The sequence below is a fragment of the Myxocyprinus asiaticus genome, chromosome 18, assembly GCF_019703515.2.
Source record: "Myxocyprinus asiaticus isolate MX2 ecotype Aquarium Trade chromosome 18, UBuf_Myxa_2, whole genome shotgun sequence".
NCBI classification, from domain to species: domain Eukaryota; kingdom Metazoa; phylum Chordata; class Actinopteri; order Cypriniformes; family Catostomidae; genus Myxocyprinus; species Myxocyprinus asiaticus.
In genome coordinates, this window is record NC_059361.1 from 47,140,047 (window position 1) to 47,157,931 (window position 17,885).

Sequence of the window (17,885 nt, forward strand, 5' to 3'; positions counted from 1 at the left end):
TACCTAATGTGTGTTGGGGTACTGTGGTGGTAGAAAATGCCAATAATAAGGTTAGAAAGGGGTTATAGACTTTCCATCAAATGTCTGTGCCATTACGCCATTTGTGCTATTATTCAGGTTGCTAGCTTTAAACATGTCAACAGTTTAACTAAGTTTAACTAACTTGATCAGCAACATTCTCTTTAATCTGTTGCTCCACCATGACATTGGTTGACCTGAAAGGGAGAACAATGTTGGGTAGTAGTTAATTAAAAGTAGCAACATTATTAACCTATCAAAATTAACAGTAGCTCAGTTTATTTTACAATAGTGTAGTTTTGCCAGAAATTAGCTACATTTTACAAGTAGCACTGTAGCATCACAAAATTTGTCACGTAGTATTGTGAACTCAGCAGTGGAGCTGGGGGAGTAACCACTCACCCAAACAGTCCTCTCTCGCTCTCTCTCTCTCTCTCTCTCATGTATATAGTGCTGGGAAAACTAAATAATTTAGGTAAATTGGTTCTTTTGGACATTTCACATAAATTAACTTGTTAATATATGGCTGTTTCTCAATGTCTGTTCTTTTTGCGTTCTTGTTGGCAATATTTTTCATAAGAACAGCAATATGACTTTTTGTCCAAATTATGCAGCCCTACCTCTAACTCAAGCCTTTGGTGGAGTCAATTGTTGTGTTCCATGAGATGAATCACTCAAAACATACAGAGACATTTTTGTAGTGCCACAGAGACACAGTGTTTACAGTTTTCAAGAAAATTAACCTATGAATGGCTTACTTACAGTTGTCTCTGCATATTAAGCTGGGATAGGAGAAAGTATTTTAATTCCAAAAAGTTACACACTTCAGCTTTAATTGCTGCTGTTTTATATAAAATTATATTATATTTTATATAAAACAGGGTGGCCAAGGGTTTTGCTACAATGACACTAGCCAACAGGGTAGTGAAACATTGTTTGCATGCTCTCAGTTTTTGATCTAACACCCAATACAATTAAACAACCCAACAGGTCATTGATCATTGAATAGTCAACCCTTATATACCGTGTATACCGTGCGAATCATAAGAGAGCACAATGGCATCCATGACACAGTGGGACATTCTTTGTTTGGAAACAGTTGAACTGACTCATTATGTCAATGTACAGTACATGCGTAATGTCCTCACAGGGCAGAGCATGTGTAGTCTCGGCCTCATCTGACTCAAAGGGAGTAGGGGAGAGCGCCTGCCGGGGTACAACCTGAGTTCTAAAGGGGGTTGCCAGCACTTTGGGCATAAATCCCACAACCCTCTCTTACCGCCTCTAGTGGCTCAAACGAGAAACCTGTTAGAGAATTCAAAACCAGCACCAAGTCCCAGACTGGGACAGTAGTGGTGCAAAATGCTTAGGTTCCTCACATCGGAAGGAACACCACTCAGCAAATATTTGCCATTTTAAGGCATAAAGCTGCCTTGTCGTGAGGTCTTGGCCTGTAGTACAATGCCTAGCACTAGTTGTGACAACCCTATTGTGTAAGATGAGCCCTGTTCAGAGGCAAGATATGCAGTCTCCACAGCTCTGGCTGAGGATGCCAGATCATGCCTCGAGCTTGTGAGAGCAAATCCCTCCTCAGAGGAATTTCCCAGGGGGGAGCATCCACCACTCCACCTCCTCTAGGAACAAGTTGCTATTGGGTCATTTCAGTGCAACTAGTATCAATGTTTCCTTGTCTTGCCCTAACTTGCACAATACTTGATGTAGCAAGAGGATGGGGGAATACATATTTGTGTTTTGCTGGCCATCTATGAGCTAAGACATCCAGGCCTACTGGAGCTTGTGTCATGGATTACCAAAGGCAACAGTGCTTCTCCAGGGAGGCAAACAGGTCCATCTCGGCTTCCCTGAATACCTCCCAAATCCTTTGAACTGACTGGAGGTGGAGTCTCCATTCCCCCATCCTGACACCCTGATGCTAGTGTAAATCTGCTCCGCTTTTCAGGTGCTGGGGACGTGCATCATTCGGCTCACCAGGTTCAGCACTAGGCATGACCGTACTCCATGGCAATTTATAAATGCCCCAACTGCTGTGCTGTGTGAACGAATCAGAACGTGAGACCCTTGCATCTGATTAAAAGGCTTTGAGACCCAAGAGGATTGCCAGCAGTTCCAGGCGATTAATGTGCCACATAGTTTTTGCACCTGTCCAGTTGCCAAATGCTGAATGTCCATCGTACAGGGCTTCCCAGCCTGTGCTGGATGCGTCCATGGTGACAACTTTGTGTCTGCCCATCTTGGTGAATGTCACACCTTTCCAATAAAACTCAGCTCTCCTCCAAATAGCTAATGTGGTCAAACAGTGACACATCACTAGGAGGTGATGGCAACCATGTCGGTAAGCATAATGAGGGACCTTTGGGCTGAGCCAGCACTGGAGAGGTCTCATCCATAGCAAGCCTAGTGGGGTGGCGACGGCTGCAGCGGCCATCAAACCCAGAACTCACTGGAAGTGATGCACTGGCAGGGTTCTCCACAACTTGAACCTTGTCAAGTGTAAGAGTACAGATTGAACACGTTCATCGGTCAGGTGGCTACCAATTCGAGTTTCATTCCTAGGAAGGAAACATGCTGATTGGGCACCAACACGCTCTTTGTCCAGTTACCCTGAGGCCCAACTTTTTCAAAACCTGTGCCTCTGATTGACCTAGCAACAACCAATTGTCGAGGTAATTCTATACATGGTTGCTGCTCAGCAGAGGGAGTGCCGCATTGAGTAATGTGCAAGGAGCCAGGTACAACCTGAAGGGTAGGAACTTGAAGTGGAATGTAGTCCCCTTGAAGGCAAATCTCAAGAACAGCCTGTGTTGAGGGGCAATCAGCACATTAAAGTATGCATCTTTAAGGGCCGATTGATACAAACCAGTCCAGAGAGCAGACATGAGACAGGATCTGTCTCTGAATCACCATCTTGAACAGAGACCTCCTGAGTGTCCGATTCAATGGTCTCCTATCCAGTATGGGTCACAATCCACCACTCTTTTTGAAGTCTGTAAAAGCCTTTCTGTTCTTTGCCTGATGGTATACTCTCTATCGCATCTTTGGAGAGGAGATTCTGTACCTTTGAGCATAGAGCTGGCACATCCTGCAGCAGTACGGTGGAGGAAAGAATGCCACTGAAGCAAGGTGGCTGCTTCATGAACTGAAGCACACAGCCTAATATGCTGATGTAGGCCTTACCTACCAAACTGGATGTGAGTCTACATGGCTTGGATGGATGCACCGGCTTAAATTTCCACGGCAGTGCAGAAGAGTATGGGAAAAGATGGATCGCTACTGCCTCTTCGACTGTGGGAAGCCGTTTATAGCCTCTAAGCTGGTCTAATACTTCAATATGGTGGCCGTTAATCCAGTCGAGGGCACTCAGACACAACAGGCATGGGCCACTCGAGCTGCAATCTCTCGACCGGCAGACCGAGAACCTCGGTCAACTCAGTCTCTGAAGCAGATATGCCATTGTTTTCCCCCGCTCAAAACGGGGAAATACAAACAGTCTGCTCATGATCCGAGTGTGAAAATGGCTCAGCATCATAGGCCTCCAGCAAAATAGCATCTTCATCATTGTCCTCACCGCCAAATGTGATAGAATCATGCACATTGATTGTAGGGCACAGGTCATCACGGGCAAATCAAACGGTCGAACACGCTGCATACGGAGAATCAAAGGTGCGCAAGGCTTATGCTGGCAACAAATCCTCCTCATTATCTCCAAACTCTATATCCCGTACTTGCTCTTGTCCTGCATGTGGTCCATCGGGAGGCACAGAAAAAGTGAAGTTCCTTTGCTGGAGCAAACAGGGACAAAAAGTATTTCCATTCTCTGACAAGATACACATTAGAACAGCGAAGCTATAATAAATAGTTCATGGAAAATTCTGATGGTGTGGCACTGGGCTCCGGCTTATACTGTATAGCCGCGATGATGCATGCATAAGGCGGAGTGCCAAGCATTACCAGCCAATTAAATTGGCATGATGGTATAGTGTTTCAAGGTTACAGCCCCTGGGAAGAGCTCCCAGAGCATCAGCTACTGACACAGCATCAAAGTTACCTGAAAGAGAACCATGGTTTTACTACAGCAGTACTGTGGTATCCATATAGTAAGCAAAGAGTTTTTTTTTTTTTTTTACTATAGTAATGTTGTAGTAACCAGGTTAATTTTGTGGTTACTGTGGTTTCACTAAAAATATCATGGTTAAACTATGGTTACTGTTGTAAAACCATGGTTAATTTCTGTAAGACAATGCCCCCCTAATTAAATATATAATTATCAGATGATATTATTACATAACTACTTCAATTTATGTAGAAAGTAACTTTCCCAACACTGCCATTGAAGAAATGTACACTAATACCTGCCATAATGCCCCATGAGGTGTATTTGTGGGATCTGTACTGTGTTGTAATGCTGATAGTTTAACTGGTGTGGCATTACTTAGAGGAGCAGCTGAAGACATCAGAGAACAGCAAAACATTTGCTTTATCTTCTGATCGTATTATCTTCTATTTTTGCACTTGTCTTCTGTATAACAAATTAGGAGAGTTTGAGTAAACACACATCACACATGGACGGTGAGATTCAGAGCCTGTTTGAGCCCTGCGGCACTTCTCATACACACAGCACTGCATCATGGGAGACGAGTGGAATGTGTCATGCAATGAAATATGAGGTGGAAAGCATCAACAGATGCCTTGTTCAACAGAAATGTGTGTGTGAGTGTTTGGAGCATGTTACAATGCCTAAACAAAGACCAACTGCACTGCATTTACAATCACAAATAAACACACGCATAAAAATACAGACATGAGCATTAGTGAGCATGAGCATTTTGTTACATGAATATACACTCACTGAGCACTTTATTAGAAACACCTGTACACCTACTTATTCATGCATTATTATCTGATCAGCCAATCATGTCGCAGCAATGCACTGCAGAAAATCATGCAGATACAGGTCAGAAGCTTCAGTTAATGTTTACATCAACCATCAGAATGGGGAAAAAATGTGATCTCAGTGATTTCGACCGTGACATGATTGTTGGTGCCAAAAAAAAAAAAAAAGAACAAAAAAAAAATACATCCAATGAGCGGTAGTTCTGTGGGTGGAAATGCTTTGTTGATGAGAGAGGTCAGTGGAGAATGGACTCTGTACAATTGTAGTGAGCAGAATAGCATCTCAGAATGCACAACACATCGAACCTTAAGGCAGATGGGCTACAACAGCAGAAGACCACGTTTGGCACTTTATTAGGACCAACATTTTTTTTATTTTTATTATTTTTTTTATATATATATATTTTTTCCAGTTAATTCAAGTTAATTCTGTGTGATTAATTCTGTATAAAAAATAACGCAATTAATCATGTCCCTGTATTGTAATAAGGAATATACCTGCCATTGGAGCAATTCAAGCTTTAAGTACCACCTGTTTTCAGCAGGGGGCAGTAAGTGGAACTCCAGCTGTATTGGCAAAGCGTAGCTGTACAGAAAACAAACCACACTCTGACATTCTTGGCACTAGTGACAGCACAGGATGAGAACATGTTCTTGCATTGAAACACAGCTAGACGGAGCACAATTCTGAAAGCAGGGATCTCTAGATGTGTTTTTCTAAGTTTTAAACTACGTTTGACTTGATACAGCGACCTAAAAACGCTATTTTATGACAACAAAGTGAGAGACTCCAGAAAAGTTCAACTGACCCATATGTACTGTATATGGATACGTTCTTAGAAAAGCCCTAAATATATCTCGGACAGATAGGTTTAAGTTTAATAATATGGAATTTAACAATATATTGCCTTTTAAGCCCACATTTTGTATTATCTAATCAATCTGCCACAATAAAGTAATGCATTTTAACTATCTGAATTACTATATTTACAATTATTTAAATATAATTATTTATAATGATTTAATCATATATTGAATTACTGATATTTGATGGCCTTTCTCAACAAATATTTATATATTTTAATCAAAATTTTAATTGATTGCCAGCCCTAGTTTTTATGCTCACAAACCAGGGCCTTTGTGTTTTTGGTGTTGGTTCCTGGAGTGGGATGTTAGTGCGTTGGTGTCCCCACTAGGCTTCTTAACAAGTTTAACCAGCAAGACTTTCTTGATTAAACAGCTTCACAAGAAAGAGCATGTTGGTCGACCAGCCATAGCCATGCTGAAGATAAACAAACTAGCTTATGCCAGCAATTCATACTGGTATAGAGCAGACACTCAAGTCTTTTGGTTTATAACACCAGCATCATCGACATCACTTCTGCAACACTTCATGCTCATTGTTTAGCATTGTCTCTGGCTTTCTGCTGTTGATGTTTGGTATTGCTATCTGACACCTTCTGCATTCCATTATACATTCTCATTACCGCATGTGGAATCAACAGTCTTGACAGGCAGGAGAAATGGGTCTACTCCATCTGTTATATGCACAGAGGGCTTCTGGAAACACAGAAAGGAAATGGGACAAGAGATTGTTGGGTGGGGGCGAAGAAGTTAGCATAGTGTTAGCTAGATAAGAAACCTTTATCATTAATAAGGTTTCAGTCTGGAATAACTTAACCATTCGAGTTCAGTCCTGACTGCTCAGACCGCTAACTGATTAATGGGGTGAAGAAACTCCAGCTAGCATGAGGAGATATCAGTCACAGCTGAAGTCCTCATGATTTCAGCTGAACACATGTCAGGCATGTTAAGACTAGCTTATCTTTCCATTGTCCAAAAGACACAATTATCTGGCACAGAGTGTGGAGTTGTTAACAAGCTTTAGAATGATAGTAACAAACATTTCATCACCCTCTAAGGCCTTATGTGTTCAGAAATTATGTCCAAGTTTCCATGACATTAAGCCATCGATCAGTCTGGGATTACCTGTAAGATAGTCATGCCATAACCAGCTACACTTGTCAGTTAGCGTTCACTGAAATATCTCTGGGTTTGAAAACAGCTGCTTTTGTTGTTTCATCAAAGCCAAAACCAGCTGAAGGTATTAGGGGTTAAAAGAGGGTCAGAAAAGCTGTTTGCTCTTTGGGGCACAAGGCTTTCTGTATTTAATATCACGTGTTGTTGATCTACTTTTTATTTTATTTATTTTGTATTTTATTTTAATTATTTTATTTTATTTTATTTTATTTTATTTTATTTTATTTTATTTTCTATTTGCCCCCCAGCAGGAACAATTCATCTTCAATTGATCTCACCACTTGGTGTGGTCAGGCACTCTTAATCAATCTCAAATTGATCTCTGTGCCAGAGATAAGGAAAACTTGCAGCAGACCTTATCAAAAATCTTGTACTACTGGAGGAATCTGACATGAAAACTTACCATGGACGAGCAAGAAAAATGGGTTCAGAGACCCCAATACAGGACAGCTGTACAGTACACGTCCACATGCACTAAGACACATGCGAACTGTACAGACATACCAAGATACTGTATACTACCACTGACCAAATTAAGAGTGCTGAATTTTTGAGTTTCACCCTGATATTCTAAGTAATGTTAACCTTTCAAAATATAATGAATTTTGCAACATCTTTGCATGTTCACTTGTGAAATATTTCTGTTATTTGTCTTATTTTTATTACATTTATATTGTTTCGCAATTGCAGTTGTAGGGGCGAATTCACGCAACAGTTGCGCTACTTTTTCGCGCGGTATTTCAGTACAAAAACCAGCATCTTATTCCCTAACCACTCACAATCTAGTTTATGCAGGCACAATCACCACTGCAGTTGAATTGGGTCTTACGTAAATTAAGGGGGATTTCACACTGGGCACGTTTGCTGCAGTCCCATTCCGAGTGCGATTGTTCCCAGTGCCCCCCGCAGCGTTGGTCTGGTTTCACACTCACTTGATTCTATCGAACCCCGGTCCATTTGCGTTCATCTTACGTCATCACAAACATGCATGGTGAACGCAACGCGACTCATCATACTTTTTTTTTGTTGTTGTTATTTTGGTGCCATTATGCACAGCAGAGTGAACGACAACTGCGTATATGTGCGCTTCATGGCGTAGCTCATCAGATGTCCAGGGGAAGGCGGCTTGCTGCTGCTCGCAAATGGCATTTTTTGAGGAGACAGCTGATTGCAAGGAATTCATTTGCATCTTTGTTTACACTGCACGCTTACGCTCGTGTCCAAGGTGAAGTTATCACCACTGTCATCTCCTATTATACCCTATATTTATAACCTATAATAGTATTTATATATAGTATTTATAAGGTGTATAGATAGATAGACAGACAGACAGACAGATAGACACACAGTATTTATAGTGTTGATTGTACTTGTATGTCATTGTGGTGTCATTACTTTTTTGGGACTTTCAGGAATGTGTGGATCCTCGTGTGTTGTCGAAACTAATGATGTCGTCATTGGCTAAAATGCATGCGCAGGTTACTTTACTTCCTGAACAAGTGTGCACCTGAGTCCGAGTTGCTTTCACATTCACGCGAATCACGCTACAGTTCCATTGCAACCGAACTCAGACCACCTCCTACAGGTAGACTCGGGTTCGGTACCGTGGTGCGCTCCCCGGTCCGCATGACAGCTTTCACATTACCAAATTTTAATGCGAACTGTGCTCTGTTTTGCACTAAACTGCCAGTGTGAAAGCACCCTAAGTTATTGTCATTCCTTTCCGTGCAAACACGCATCATTTTTATGTAAATTAGGCTCATTATAGACTGCGCTTCATTCATAAAACTTGCCTGCCGTGCTATTATTGCTAGATGAAGGCAGGTGGTAAAATGAATTTTATGTAAAAATTATGTTTGTTTCAACAATGATAGAGAAGTGCAGTATAACCTGACATATATACAGATGCGCTGTGTAGTCAAGCGCATTTTTGGCATGTTAAAGAGATGATTCAGGTGTCTGGATCACAGTAGTCAGTGATGCTGTTCAGTCCTGCCAAAGTGTGTCAAATAACGGTGTTCTGCTGCATCCTCCGCTATATAGCACTCAGAATTGGCTCGCAAGATTGGAATTGCAAAACTGTCTTACAGGTCACCCGCCACTGTGCATGAAATATCCTCATTTGGCAAGTGTTAATTTTTAAACCCTGACAATGGCCAATCAAATCAAAGTGGAGACATTGCCTCCTCTCACTTGACTTTTTGCCTATATTCCACATTTACCCAACTCACTTTCACACCATGCTTTAGGAGCTCAATGAGATCGCAATGAGCTGAAGGCAGGCAAGAGAGGCAATGACTCCTGAAACTTTATCCGCCGGTGTCTCTGTTAAACAGTGTAATTTTAGAAATATGTCTGCTATACACATTATTTGAGCCCACATTTTATTTATTTTATTTATGTTCATTCGATTATTCCCTTGCCTCCTCAAAGAAAATGCCACTGATATAAACTTATCAACTTACTGTATGTCAGACCTTGCTAAACCTGAAATTAATTTCGGAAATAATAGCATACTGTAAAATGAGTTATATGTTTTTTCTAGATTCTTCATTCTACTGTGAATTAGAGACTTTAGGATTTTGCGCTGCAAAGCGCATTGTTACGGCAACAGCATATTCACACAGTAGAGTTACACATTTAGCATGCAACTTAGTTCAAGTTTAGCCGTTCATTCACTTCATAGTCTGTGCAAAATTTGTAGTATTGTTTTTATGTTTTTGATATAGATGATTAATCTCATGTAGATAGGATGCATTTGAGTAAGGGGAAAAGCCTTTCGCATGGCACTGCAGTGGGTGCTGTGCACGCAGCTTTCGGCTGACTGGGCCATTTATACTTGACGCGCATCGCAGTTGCACTCTTCTCCAAACGACAGACAGCAGTGCAGAGAAAATATCAGCTAATCCAATAATAAATAGCAGTGAAAAAGAGATTTGCAGAACTTTACATTTACAGTAGCCAAGTATGATAATTGTCTGTCTTTGGCTTAACTCAAGCTTTTTAATTTTTTTAGAGATAAGATACTAATGTTTTATATTTTATAACCTAGTCAAGATAATCATTTCTAAATGTAAAAAAATTGATTGAACTCACATGCATTTTAACTCACGTTAATAAAAAATGCTTTTATTTTACACAGTATAAAATAAAAAGGGCTGTTCAATTATATGTTAATAAAACCAAATTCTAGTGTATTGACTAGACCTTTTAATTCAGTGTACAAAAGGTAGTGGATAAATAGGCTTACTTGTCTTTCTTACCAAGAACTTAGGAGCTGCAACAGTTAATTTCACTGTGAAAAGTTTTTACAGTAGTTTAATTCTGCCTCAAAAGCACAGGTACATCTGCCCTGCCCCTTTCCTCGAATTCATCCTCGAATTCGTCTCGAGATTAACACTGCTTCTGAACGTGTATTCAGTGTGGCTGGAAACATCATAACCCCAGTGAGGTCCTCTCTAAAACTGGACAATATTGGGTTTTTTTCCTGTCGAAAAATTCTGACAATTACTAAAAATTGCAAAGCAGCACTGTATGCTACAGACAGACATTTTAAAACCAATACTATTTTTAAAGTTTTGTAGTTATTTTATTTTGTGTATTTTGTGAAATTTTACAAAGACTATCATTTCTGTTCCAAGTTCCAATTACATACTTTTAAAAGTTTGATCCTCAAGTTGATAATTTGCAGCTTGTGGAACCCCCTGATGGATATAAAATATCAGTAGAAAGACCATTCAACAAGGCTTGGAATAGATGCCTTTTACACTCATCAATAATCAGAAGATTTTCCCTATGATTATCGATGTATATTGGGATTTTTTCAGATATAAATAGGGCTGCCCATTGCACAATTGTCTTTGTCTCTTCAGACATATTTCTCAACAAAACTTTGGTAAAGTGTGAGCAGAAGGGTATATTTAAGGTTGTTGCACACCAGATGCATCTGGCAAATGACATGGCACGTTCTGAAATTCGAAAAAATAATTTTCTATGAAGGAGGCTTGCTGTCTCCAGAGGCTGCTTAAAATCTGCAGCGCCACGGAGTGCAACATGCATGGTTTTCCATTAAATTCAACCCAGATCATTATCAAAAGGACAAAGATTATTTACTCTAGCCATCACTGGATGATATGTTGTGTACATGTATATTTCATATAGCCTACACAATGTATTTTCAGTTACAAGTATATCTTTTTGTGGTTTGACAGCTTGAATGAAACCTCTTTAAAGATGCATACAGAGAAATTGTTTATTTTGTGCAGTTAAATCAGTTTAATACACTAACCTGCAAACCCGGTCACTTTCATTCTTGAAAAAGTTGAAAAGCCTCCATAACTTTTGTGTATGCGTCCCGTGCAAGGAGCTCTAAAATACCCATCTTATGTTGTGATGATAGTGAATTGCAAAGCACACAAATTAGGCTTCTAATTTAAATGTCGGCTAATTTGATATATCGATGCCTCAAAAATATATCAATAAAATAACGTGCTGATCGATATATCGATATTTTATGACGTGTACATTCAACTGAACACATTTTGGGGCAAATTCACTAAACAGTTTTGCATGTGGAATTTCAAAAACTATCCATCTTATTTACTAACCAACCACAATCTAGTGGAAAGAAATAATTCACCCCAAAATTATTGTCACAGTCTGTCTCCCTCATGTTTCCCTAGGACTCTTATTTTGAAGTTTTCTCCCAGACTACATCTCCCATAGTGCACTGCCCTCATCACTTCCATCTGCTCCTCATCATCCTCACCTGTATTCCATTCCCTCATTTAGCTCCTTGTGTTTAAATACCCTCTAGTTTTGTTCATTCATTTGTCAGTCCTTGAAGTGTTATGTTGTGTTATGATGTTAAGTTATTGTTTGTTCCACTCCAGCGTTTGTTCCACTCCTGCGTATATTATTAAAAGATTGAAAAGTTTTCACTCCTGCGTCTCCTCTCTTCCACTCCAAGAACCCAACGCTACAGAAGGACTGACCTAAATAGATGGATATACTGGCTGTTAGAATCCTCCTCTTTGAGCAAGGGGACCGTCCAGTTGAGGATCACGTGCGTGAGTTTCTCCAGCTGGTGAATCTGGTGCACTATGGAGACCACTCTCTTGTGGTTTACTTCAGGGCTGGTCTCAGTAGTACACTAAAGGAGCTAATGCTTCCGGCGGATCCTCACTGGATGCTACTCGAGTTCGTGGACGTGGCTCTGCAACTCAGCGGTTCACCTTTCACTGTGGGAGTGGAGGAAGAGGACTTTAAATCTCCTCCCACAGTGGTCGCCCCCTAGCCTTCCACAGCTCCTCATTCCAAGCCTTCCACAGCTCCCTCCTCGAAGCCTTCCTCCTCGAAGTCTTCCACGGCTCCCTCCTCGAAGCCTTCCACGGCTCCTCCCTCGAAGCCTCCCACGGCTCCTCCCTCGAAGCCTGCCACGTCTCCTCCCTCGAAGCCTACCACGGTTAACAAGCCAGCGCCCACGCCTGCCACAGTTAACGAGCCAATGCACATGCCTGTAGCCTCGACCGTCCCAGAGCCAGTGCCAGTAGCCCCGACCGTCCCAGAGCCAGCCCTTGCAGAGCTAATAGACCTGGACTTGATTCCCATCCTGATTCCCACCCTGACTATCCTTTTTCCTCTGCTGGTTCCAGCCAGTATAATGGACACCCTGGTTCCGTCCAGTGCCCTGGCCCTTCCTCCTCTGCTGACATTTCCTCCTCCTCCTCCTGGTCAGTCTGCTCCTCCCACGTCATCAGCTCGACCTTCGCCCCCTGCAAAACCATGGTCAAGGGGAACCTCAAACCCTCCGACTCTGCCTAGACCCTCCGAGCCCTGGACTCCACCTTGGTCCCTCGTTCCCTCAGTCTGACCTCTGCTCTATGTCACTTCGGCTCCACCATGGTCCTTCAGCCAATCAGCTTCTCCGGGGCCACTCATCCCTCCAGCTCCGACTTGGTCAGTCGGTCACCTGGCTCTGCCTCAGCTCTCCGATCCTCCAGCTACGCTTTGTCACTCTGAGCCTCCGGCTTCACCGGGGACCTCCTTCCCTATGGCTCCACTTCAGTCCTCAGTCCCACCGGCTCCACCTCTGTCCTCAGATCCCCCAGCTCTGCCTCGGTCCTCCAAACCTTCGGCTCCACCCTGGCCCTTCGAGCCATCGGCTACTCTCTGGGCACCAGGTTCCCTGGCTCTGCCCCTCAAGTCTCTCATGGCTCCACCTTCCATGGCTCCACCCCTCGAGCCTCTCAGGCTCCACCTTCCATGACTCCACCTCCCTTGGCACCACCTCCCTTGGCTCCATCTCTCGAGCCTTCCATGGCTCCGCCTTCCCTGGCTCTGCCCCTCGAGCCTTCTCTGGCTCCGACTTCCACGGCTCAGCCTCCCAGGCCTCCTGACCCTGTCCCTGCTCTGTGGCAGCCTCTCAGGCCTCATGACCCTGTCCATGCTCTGAGGCCGTCCCCCAGGCCTCCGGATCCCATTGCAGCCCTGAGGCCGCCCCTCCAGACCTCCTAACTCTACCCTGGTCCTATGGTCACCTGTTTCCTCCTGCCCTTATCCATCCTTAGGCACCAGGAGTCGCCTCGTGTGTGTGGTGGGGGGGGTAATGTCACAGTCTGTCTACCTCATGTTTCCCTAGGACTCTTACAGTGCATCCAGAAAGTATTCACAGCGCTTCACTTTTTCCACATTTTGTTATGTTACAGCATTACTCCAAAATGGATTAAATTCATTATTTTCCTCAAAATTCTACAAACAATACCCCATAATGACAACGTGAAAGAAGTTTGTTTGAAAACGAAAAAAAATCACATGTATTCACAGCCTTTGCCATGACACTCAAAATTGAGCTCAGGTGCATCCTGTTTCCACTGATAATCCTTGAGATGTTTCTACAACTTGATTGGAGTCCACCTGTGGTAAATTCAGTTGATTGGACATGATTTGGAAAGGCACACACCTGTCTATATAAGGTCCCACAGTTAACAGTGCATGTCAGAGCACAAACCAAGCCATGAAGTCCAAGGAATTGTCTGTAGACCTCCGAGACAGGATTGTATCAAGGCACAGATCTGGGGAAGGGTACAGAAAAATTTCTGCAGCATTGAAGGTCCCAATGAGCACAGTGGCCTCCATCATCCGTAAATGGAAGAAGTTTGGAACCACCAGGACTCTTCCTAGAGCTGGCCGCCTGGCCAAACTGAGCGATCGGGGGAGAAGGGCCTTAGTCAGGGAGGTGACCAAGAACCCGATGGTCAATCTGACAGAGCTCCAGCATTTCTCTGTGGAGAGAAGAAAACCTTCTAGAAGAACAACCATCTCTGCAGCACTCCACCAATCAGGCCTGTATAGTAGAATGGCCAGACGGAAGCCACTCCTCAGTAAAAGGGACATGACAGCCTGCCTGGAGTTTGCCAAAAGGCACCTTAAGGACTCTCAGATCATGAGAAACAAAGATTGAACTCTTTGGACTGAATGGCAAGTGTCATGTCTGGAGGAAACCAGGCACCGCTCATCAGCTGGCCAATACCATCCCTACAGTGAAGCATGGTGGTAGCAGCATCATGCTGTGGGGATGTTTTTCAGCGGCAGGAACTGGGAGACAAGTCAGGATCAAGGGAAAGATGAATGCAGCAATGTACAGAGACATCTTTGATGAAAACCTGCTCCAGAGCACTCTGGACCTTAGACTGGGGCGAAGGTTCATCTTCCAACAGGACAACGACCCTAAGCACACAGCCAAGATAACAAAGGAGTGGCTACGGGACAACTCTGTGAATGTCCTTGAGTGGCCCAGCCAGAGCCCAGACTTGAACCCGATTGAACATCTCTGGAGAGATCTGAAAATGGCTGTGCACCGACGCTCCCCATCCAACCTGATGGAGCTTGAGAGGTCCTGCAAAGAAGAATGGGAGAAACTGCCCAAAACTATGTGTGCCAAGCTTGTAGCATCATACTCAAAAAGACTTGAGGCTGTAATTGGTGCCAAAGGTGCTTCAACAAAGTATTGAGCAAAGGCTGTGAATACTTATGTACATGTGATTTTTTTTTATTTTTATTTTTATTTTTTTTATAAATTTGCAAAGATTTCAAACAAACTTCTTTCATGTTGTCATTATGGGGTATTGTTTGTAGAATTTTGAGGACAATAATGAATTTAATCCATTTTGGAATAAGGCTGTAACATAACAAATTATGGAAAAAGTGAAGCGCTGTGAATACTTTCCGGATGCACTGTATTTTGAAGTTTTCTCCCAGACTACATCTCCCATAGTGCACTTGCCCTTATCACTTCCATCTGCTCCTCATCATCCTCCCCTGTATTCCATTCCCTCATCTAGCTCCTTGTGTTTAAATACCCTCTAGTTTTACTCATTCATTTGTCAGTCCTTGAAGTGTTAGGTTGTGTTAAGTCATGTTTATGATGTAAGCTTTATTATTTGTTCCACTCCAGCATTTGTTCCACTCCTGTGTATATTATTAAAAGATTGAAATGTATTCACTCCTGCGTCTCCTCTCTTCCACTCCAAGAACCCAACGTTACAATTATAATTCTCTTATTAATGCACCCTTCTGCCATCTCAAACTCGTATGACATTCTTTCTTCTGCGGAACACAAAGATTGAAAGGATATCCAGGTATGAGGACTTTTTGCCGTGGCGACTTGACCTGGCGTGGCGACTTGACCTGCCGTGGCAACTTGACTTGGCATGGCGACTTGACTTGGCTAGGCTTGGCAGGTATCGGCGTCAAGATGATAGGGACTGAATTGGTGGCCGGCAGTGAGGGGACTGACACAGGAGAAAGCTTAAGGGAAGGAGTGGGATCAGATGACTAGGGAGAGAGCTTAAGAGAAGGAGTGGGATCAGGAGACCAGGAAGGAAACTCCAGGAGAAGATCAAGGTCAGGCGGGTGCTGGATACTGGGCTGAATAACAGATTGGTGGCTGGTGTCTGATGGGTGCTGGTTATTGGGCTGAGCAACAGAATGGTAGCTGGTTTCTAATGGGTGCTGGTTACTGGACTGAGCAAAAGGCTGGTCGATGACCGCTGAGGACTGGACAGGATAGTTGATAGTCACAGGGGACTGAATAGGCACCGGGGTAGTAAGTAAAAGTAAAAGGACGGAAGTAAAGCTTTTAGTTGAATACTCTTTTACCTCTGTCTCCCATTAACCTGTATTTCCATATCACAGACATAAACAAGACCAGCCTCTGATTGGGGCATTATCCTCCTAGTAGCATGAAATTTATATATTTGATCTTTATCAGCTGTATGACCGGTGTTCAGTAGTTTCAGGTCACACTTTTATTAACAATATGGTCAGAAATGGTCAGAGAATTGCTTAAAAAGCTCTCAACACAGTGTGAATTTCTGATGTGTTCATATATTGTATGTGAGTGTGACTATGAAAAGGGCAAAGGGGTGAAAGCAAACCACAGGGTATAAATATGTGTTTATTTATGTGTGTGTTCACAGCGTGTCTTTTGAGCCTAACTAAAGGATTGTATGGGGGGCTCTTTTGAGTGTAGGTTGAAGCTGCACTCTGAGACTGAATGAGCAAATGTTATAGCTGTCAATCAAGCGGTAAACCCCAGCCAGCTCCCCTGAGGCATTTATGATTGGCAGGTTATTTTGCCTCTATCTCTCTCCATCTTCATGTTCTTTGACTCTTGCTCCAGTTCTTAAAGGAGAATTTTACACACAGACCCCCACTGAATAACATTTTTAAATCTGCCTCATGCTGACACTGCAAAGGGCAATCGTTTGCAGTTTTTAAGCAAACACAGTTTTTGCTAGATTTTTAAGTGCTTAATAAAACAGCATTTCGCAGCAACAGCTCATGATAACTGTCTGTAAAAAGCGCTCACTTTATTTCAGTTTTTCATTGTGCTTGACAATGGCCATGCACAGACATTCTGAGAGCCTGACTCCTGATGCTCAGAAGACTCTCCCTCACTCTCTGACCTCAAGCCTTGTGGTTGTGCCTTATCTTGAATGGAAGAATGAGACTTTTCACTTATTGTTATATAAATAAAAAGAAACATCCTCTCACTTTCAACTGCTTTTATTTTCAGCAAACTTAACATGTGTAAATATTTGTATGAACATAAAAAGATTCAACAACTAAGACATAAACTGTACAAAATCAAAAGTAACAGTATCTGGTGTGGCCACCAGCTGCATTAAGTACTGCAGTGCGTCTCTTCCTCATGGACTGCACCAGATTTGCCAGTTATTGCTGTGAGATGTTACCCCACTCTTCCACCAAGGCACTTACAAGTTCCCAGACATTTCTGGGGGGAATGACCCTAGCCCTCAGACGTGCTCAATGGGATTAAGATCCGGGCTCTTTGCTGGCCATGGCAGAACACTGACATCCCTGTCTTGCAGGAAATCACACACAGAACGAGCAGTATGGCTGGTGGCATTGTCATGCTGGAGGGTCATGTCAGGATGAGCCTGCAGGAAGGGTACCACATGAGGGAGGAGGATGTCTTCCCTGTAACGCACAGCATTGAGGTTGCCTGCAATGACAACAAGCTCAGTCCGATTATGCTGTGACACACCGCCCCAGACCATGACAGACCCTACACCTCCAAATCGATCCCGCTCCAGAGTACAGGTCTTGGTGTAATGCTCATTCCTTTGACAATAAACACAAGTCTGACCATCACCCCTGGTGAGACAAAACCGTGACTTGTCAGTGAAGAGTACTTTTTGCCAGTCCTGTCTGGTCCAGCGAAGGTCCTTAGGCAAAATTGTTGCTGGTGATGTTTTGTAGGGACCTGCCTTACAACAGGCCTACAAGCCCTCAGTCCAGCCTCTCTCGGCCTATTGCAGACAGTCTGAGCACTGATGGAGGGATTGTGCATTTCTGGTGTAACTTGGGCAGTTGTTGTTGCCATCCTGTAC

General features: G+C 43.0%; 1 protein-coding gene across 1 annotated transcript in view; it reads left to right on the plus strand.

Annotated features, from left to right (window-relative positions):
- The window catches only part of LOC127456163 (RNA-binding Raly-like protein), a 124,042-nt gene that overhangs the window by 24,221 nt on the left and 81,936 nt on the right, over positions 1–17,885 (plus strand). The gene's annotated exons all lie outside the window — the stretch shown is intronic.